We start from the raw sequence: 6447 nt of genomic DNA on the forward strand, positions 1-6447 counted from the left end.
GGGGCGGATCCGGCAAGCTTTTTTAATACTAGGCTCAGTTCCACCGGATTGGACATGAGCAACCCATGTGACTGCTGGACCCGCTCCTTCAGTACGGAGAATAACTGAGGAATGAAGGTACCATCTTATCTTTCTCATCTCATGGTCTGTTTTCAAAAGAAATGATGTAAAATATATGAACTATATGAGTCATGTGTTGCGATGGATTTTACAAGAGGAGACTCAGGCAGAGTGAATCAAAACAAAACATACTTTATTTTAAAAGAGAAAGTAACTGTGGCGTGAGAGGCATTCTATAAAGCAGCTTAGAAACATAGTGTATTAGAACAAGGAGGAGAATAGTAATGTGCTGCTACGTAAGCAGGCAGAAATGACTATGTGGGATGTGATGTAAATATGGGTGTGATTAAGAGGGAAGGCACACATTAACTCTTTAGTTACTGAATGTCTCTGTGGCTGGCAATTTCCAGCGTGACACCCCTTCTTTGGCAATCATCAGGGACATTGGTTCACATAAGGCACATTTTCTCGGAGAGGTATTCGTGTTGGTCGGCTGGCAGTGAATTATTCAGCACGTCAGCGATCTGTTCATTTGTAGGCACATATTGTAGTTTCACGAATCCTTGTTGCACATATTTTCTTGCATTCTTATATCTTAAGTCGATGTGCCGTGAACGGGCTCCCACATATTCAGCTTCAGCAATGAATTTTACTGAAGTATTGTCCTCTATAATAACAATTGGTTTCATTAGATCAGCCCAGATACTATTAATGAGAGCAGAAATATTGGTTAAAACATTACAACAGTCAGAGACACAAGCATATTCTGACTCAGTGGAGGAACAAGAAATAAATTTCTGCTTTCTAACTTTCCAATAAATTGCACAACCATTCAAAAACATTATAAAACCAGAAGTACTTTGACGAGTTTCAATGTCACTCACCCAATCGGAATCTGCATAGCAAATCAATTCAGGATACTTGTTGTGTTCTGGTTCCAGGAACAACTTCATGTTCTTCGTGTGCTTCATGTATCTGAGCAATCTCTTTATGCATGTCCAATGAAATGTAGTTGCGTTGCCTACGTGTCGTGACAACAAATTCACACTAAGTGAAATGTCGGGTATTGTCCAACTGCTAATGTATAACAGTGACCCAATGACTGAGCGATAAAGTGTTTGCTCCTTAAACAAAAGACTGTTTTGGTATGTCAACTTGTAAAAGTCTGTCTGCATTGGAGACCGACATGGGCGTGCATCAGCCATGTTGCAATGTTGTAAAAGTTGATCAATCTTGTTCGCTTGTGAGAGGCTAAACCCCTTCTGAGTTTTCTGAATCTGAACTCCTAAGTAATCACCTTTTCAGTGTAAAGTGTTTTTCTAAACCTTTTACAAAAATCTCACTCATACATTGATTTGGACCAATGTAAACAATATCATCAACATAAACAAGAACAATTTCATAAACATTACCTTGCCCTTTTGTAAACACACATTCATCAGAGTCGGACTTAATAAAGCCCATTGAATTTAGCTTGTCAATGAGACATCTGTGCCACATTAAACCAGATTGTTTCAATCTGTACAAACTCTTTTGCAGGCGCCAGACACGTCCTTCCGGGTCCTGGAATCCGGGTGCGCCTTTCACGTGGATTTCTTCATCTAGATCAGCATTCAAATAGGCAGTTTCAACATCGAACTGGAAAACTTCTAAATTCAGGGCAGCGGCAGTTGTTAAGGTGATTTTGACACTTTCAATTCTGACAGTAGGTGAATAAGTATCGGTGTAATCATCTGGAAAAATCTGAGAGTAGCCCTGTGCTACTAATCTTGCTTTGTATAGTTGCTCACCGTTTGGCTTTTGCTTAATTCTGTAGACCCATCGTGTGCCAATAACTTGCTTGTCCTCTGGAGGGTCAACGTGTTTGTACACCTTAAGTTTCTTTAAACTGTCAAGTTCAGCTTGCATGGCATCATACCATTTTTCTTGTTCAGGTTCAGGTAAATGTCTTATTTGATAAAAATTATCAGGAGGAAGTAAAACATTGTTGCAAATAACAGGAAACAATTTTTGAGCTACTTGCGCTTGATATCTCTGAGGAGGAACTCCTTTTGTGGTTCTCCTGGAACGTCTTAAAACCGTGGTCCATTCATTTTGGTCATTTCCATCTTCATTTACATCGCTAGGAATATCATCTGCGACTGGTGAAGACTGTACATCAGGAACATCTGCAACAGCTGGGACATCTGAAACAGCTAGAACATCTGAAACATCTGGAACAGCTATCTGAGAATCAGGTTGCGCTGTACCTTGAACATCTTTAGGAAAATAAACTGAAGTATCATTACTGTGTATTCTGAACCAATTTGTATCTTCCTCAAATTTAGCTGAATTGGAAACAACAGCTCTGTAGTTAGAGTCAGTAAATTTGTAGTACTTGGAACTTTCATCAAAACCTATAAATCTCAGTCTTTCTGCCACTGGACCGCCCTTCTTTCTCTGGGCCAGTGGAATGTTAACCATGGCATACGAGCCAAAAATGTGAAGGTTTTGAATGTCGGGTTTCTTCCCATAAAACATGTAATACGGAGTTTGTTTTAAAACACTGCTCCAAGTACGATTAACAAGGTAGTTTGCATACCTTAGTGCTTTGCCCCAGTAGGAATTGTCGAGATCAGCGTCTTCTAGGAGACAGCGATACGTAGTCTGTAAAACACCTTGTCTTCGTTCTACAATCCCGTTGTGAGCCGGAGTGTAAGGGGTTGAAGCTTGGTGCCGTATTCCTTTGCGTCTCATCCAGTTTTGGAATCGCTGAGACATGAATTCTCCGCCACGATCACTTTGGATTCTTCTGATACGGACACCGAATTGAATGAAGACCTGTGCAGCAAAGTCTGTAAAGATCTGAAACGTCTCTGATTTCCCTTTCATTAGATACACAAAACCATATCCAGAAAAACTATCAACAATTGTTAAGAAATACTTATTGTTACCTCTAGTAGGCCGAAATGGACTGACAATGTCGGTATGAACCAAATCGAAAATGCATGAAGACAAACGAAGGGCATGCTTAGCAATGGGTGCAGCTTTTGATTTAGATTTGTTACAAACAAAACAGTCTAAGTAAATGGGACAATTACTATCGACTTTGAAACCGTTCACGCATTCGGGCATCTTGGATAAGACATCATATGAAGCATGGCCCAAACGACGATGCCAACAGTGAATGCACCTGGAATGAAAAGGTTTATTTGTTAGTACAGGTTTAGCATTTGCAACATTATGCAGAACACCTTGGGATTCATTGGCTTTATGAGCCTCTGATTTTATAGTAGCAGCAGGTTTTCTCTCTAGGCCTGCGCTTTCATGGTTTGGAATGCTCATACTTACATCTACCAGTGAACGAAAATTTGGCTTCAGGTAGAAAACACCACCAATCGGAATGGCATATGCGACAACAGTAACATTTATAATGATGTGGATGTCATAGTTCAGGAGCATAGCTTTGTAGCCCAAGTCTTTGTTTAGGCGATGAAGGCTGAGTATGTTGCTTCCAGCATCTGGAATGTAGAGAACGCGTGGAATCATCTGATCCAATTCATCTATGTAGATAGTTCCTTCTCCTTTGACTTGGCATACGTGATTTGAGACTGCATACACCTCCTTTATGTCAGTTTCATGTAATTCAGTAAAAAGTTCTCTTTGGTGAGTAATGTGAAAAGCTGCTCCGCTATCTAAAGTCCATAAATGTCTTGTGCTGTACTCACAATTTGAGTCAGGAACATTTTTTACAATCACGGTATTGATTGTAGAGTGTGATTCGCTTCCGGAACCTCGTTGAGCTGATCTGTAGTTACTGGAACTCCTGCGTCTGCCGCCTCTGGAACCTCTTCCTCTAGGCTGGGCAGGATATTGAGAGCGTTGTGGATCAGCAGATTGAGAGCGCTGAAAATTTGATCTTCTGGATTGGTTACTTCTTTGTTGGTAACCACGACTCGCTGGAGCTCTAGTAGTACAGTGGAACCCCGACATAAGAGCTGCTCTACTTAAGAGCAACTCGAGATAAGAGCTGGGAGGGGAGAGATATTTTTGTTCTACTTACAAGCCCAAATTCAGGGGGGCGGAGCCAACTGAGGAACAGAACGGATGGTGTGGAGCCGAGCTCCTCCTAACATCACCGTTTTTCAGGCTCTCTTTGATCTCACGGGGATCCCAGACTCTGCGAAAAAGGGTCTGGCGTTAAGGGGATACCGTTAGCACGATTTGAGGCGGCAGCCCGATCGGCGGAGCGGATCTTTCCCCCCACGACTGAGTGCCTGCAAGCTAGGAGCGACATGGCGGCCTAGAGTGTTCCCAGCTGGAGGTGACTAAACTAATGCTAGCAACGGCGATCGGGGCAGAGGAGTTGACTATTAACATACCGGAGCTGGACTGAGACTGAGATTTACGAACTTAGCTTTTTTTTCCTCAAATACGGGCTGGCGTCACTTGAGTTAAAAATCTGACAAGCAGTGACAAGGGAAGGAAGAGGGAGGAATTGACAGCTTCCTCCTTCCGGCTGGCGGCGAGCGTTTGTTTGAAAGTCATATTATTTACCCAAGAAAGCCATTAATAACATCCTTCAAAGCGTAGAAGAAACACCAAGAAGATCTGACGTTCCGCGAGGAAATGCAATTCTCCGAATGAACTTTTAAATGGTTAGATCTGGAATTTTCTAAAGAGGACTCAACGGGACGGCGTGACTCGTCCACTTCCTGGTTCCTGTTCCCTCTCTGGCTCTTCGATCTTTGTTTTTGTTGCTGCGTCACAGTAGAGCGAGCTGAGAGAACGTCGGCTTTTTCAAGCTTCAAGTTTGGTGGTCTATGAGGATCAGCGATCGGAGGCATCTTTTTCATTCGATATCAGGAGCGGTAGGTCGCAGAAGAGTTTAAAAGCGGCAGGAGAGCACTCCAGAGACCACCAGAGAGATCGGCCCTACTGATCCTACTGACTAACTTACCCAGCGAAATAACGAACCTAACGAACCTAAATTAACATCAGCACGAGATAGCATTGAAACCTACCTGAACTACATGAATTAAAGGTTGAAGATTTAAAAGGGTTTGATATTTCATTTAATTGTTTAACTGCATAATAAGTAACTCCTATACTCTACTGTCTCGCAAATTCCTAATCTTTATTATTAGTGGATGATCTACATAAAGTTTTTGTAATTTACCAAGTTTGTATCCCTCTACTATATATTGTCACCATCTATATCAAATAATTAACACTATAATCAACTCTAAGTTAATGAATTTATATGAATGATCGTATTGACTTTATAATTTAATATAATATATTCAATATAATAAGATATTAACTGCTATTATTAATTTTCTGTATATATCAATTGATAATTATTGTCTCTCTGTAAAAATAACTTAGCTGTAGGATATTTAAATATACTATTAATTTTGCAAGTACTAACTATAAACTATAAAACTTGTACTGGGTAATTAATAATAATAGAACAATTGAAATAGAAATAGTAGATAAGATATACCTGCAACAATATTTTGAATCAATCCATATATATTACTTAGTCATTGTTAATTTGTTACCGGTCAATAGTAAACGACACTTTAATTAGAAGCTTATTATAATTAAGATAAGGTAGTATCCTCTTTGTAATTGTTATATACTTTGCTTAACATATATACATTTACTTAATAATTAATTAGTATTTATCCTGTCTGTACATATTCTTTCTATCTTCCCCTATGTAATTTCACTCTCTAGAGGGAAGAAATATCTCTAAACTTTTATCTGTTAAGGTTTACTATTGAGTCCAACAGGAATTGATATCCCAACTACACATTATTGAAAATACTCTGTTTTACTGTATCGATACTAAACTCTGGATCAGACCATCAAACAACTGTACCAGTGGGCAAATTGGTGGTCGACTATAAAAATGACAAGCCTTTCTAATTTGTCTAGGCTAGGATCAGGGAAAAAATCAATCACCCATTCTACATCAGCCATACCAAGTCCCTCTACCCAGAGATCCCTTGACGATATGATACCTAGAGAGAGGTCTAATTCTTATAAAGATCTCCAAGCTACGCTGCTTCAAATGCAGGAGCTAATGTTGAAAAACCATCAGGATATTAAAAAAGAATTAGGTGAGGTGAGGAGCGATACATCCGAACTAAAAGAGTGGATGCAGAACATGGACAAAAAACACGAGGCTTTTCAACAACAAATGACTAAACAAGAACAGAGGATACAGGTCTTAGAAGACAAAATAGACCATGAACACAAACAAATGGAAGACCTGACAGATAAATTAATACACGCCAATAAAGATCTAGAGAACACTGTAATTCAATTAGAGAGCGAAAAAGCTAACCAATATCTCAGATTTCAAAATCTCAGGGAGGAAAAAAGCGAAGACCTACCTGA

The 6447-nt window shown here is 39.8% G+C and overlaps 1 long non-coding RNA gene across 1 annotated transcript; it reads right to left on the reverse strand.

Annotated features, from left to right (window-relative positions):
* Window positions 1-238: 238 nt before the first annotated feature.
* On the reverse strand, window positions 239-4109 carry LOC139167345 (uncharacterized). The gene is made up of 3 exons (XR_011559107.1): window positions 3391-4109; window positions 3141-3232; window positions 239-727 (listed from the first exon to the last, which is right to left on the reverse strand). It is a non-coding gene; the product is annotated as an uncharacterized lncRNA (long non-coding RNA).
* Window positions 4110-6447: the final 2338 nt, after the last annotated feature.

The sequence above is a fragment of the Erythrolamprus reginae genome, chromosome 4 (genome assembly GCF_031021105.1).
Source record: "Erythrolamprus reginae isolate rEryReg1 chromosome 4, rEryReg1.hap1, whole genome shotgun sequence".
NCBI classification, from domain to species: Eukaryota; Metazoa; Chordata; class Lepidosauria; order Squamata; family Dipsadidae; genus Erythrolamprus; species Erythrolamprus reginae.